The following is an 868-nucleotide window of genomic DNA, read 5'->3' on the forward strand; positions in this document are numbered from 1 at the left end:
GAATGGCTTAGAGTCTTATTTTTGAACATCGGCTCTGCTCCTCTTCCTAGGCAGGGTATCATTTCTGAGTCTCGGTTTCCTCATTCGTAAGAGGGGATAGCAACACCAGCTAGCTTGTTTCTCTGATGATTCAGAAAGGTAATACTTATGAAGGCCCAGCACATGGTGGCCAAGAATGCAGGCTCCAGAGCTAGAATCTGCAGCCAGACTTTGGGACTTGGGTCCCAGCACTATCAATCACCCATCCACTCAGTGACCTTGGTCAAGGTGCTGACCTCTTCATGCCCCAGCATCCTCGTCTGTGAAGTAGGATAATGATAATACTGATCAGAACAGCAGAGAGTTAAATAAGACTGCGTATTTTAAATGCTTGGCATAGTGCCTGACTTACTAAATGTTAGCTTATCAGCATTGTAATCATTCTCATTATTATTTTTTTGTTATGATAGCAAAACCTAACTAAATAAAAACAATAATCAAATAATGATCCATTTCCTACTATCCTCACTTCTTATTCCCACCACTTATCTTCACACAACTGCCAATTGCTCCAGATGTTATTTGCCATAAGTTCAAGATATGACAACAGGACGAAAGGAAGCAGAACAATTTAAAACATGGACAGGTTGTGGGGAAGGATGCCCTGCCATGGGGAAAGAAAAGACAATCAGCTAAAGGATCTTAGGCAACTTTCATCTCGGATCCGCTGACCGTGGCCTCTTCCTGCTCTCCTGGGCTCCACAATCCTCGGCCTTGTTCCATGTTCAGTCCCCCTCCTGTCTTTCCCCTCCACTCTGATCACTGACTACTTTGAAATGCCTTCTGCCAGCAAAGCCCTCCCACCAGAATGAAGTAATCTCTTTATCGT

The sequence above is a fragment of the Pteropus alecto genome, unplaced genomic scaffold, assembly GCF_000325575.1.
Source record: "Pteropus alecto unplaced genomic scaffold, ASM32557v1 scaffold86, whole genome shotgun sequence".
NCBI classification, from domain to species: domain Eukaryota; kingdom Metazoa; phylum Chordata; class Mammalia; order Chiroptera; family Pteropodidae; genus Pteropus; species Pteropus alecto.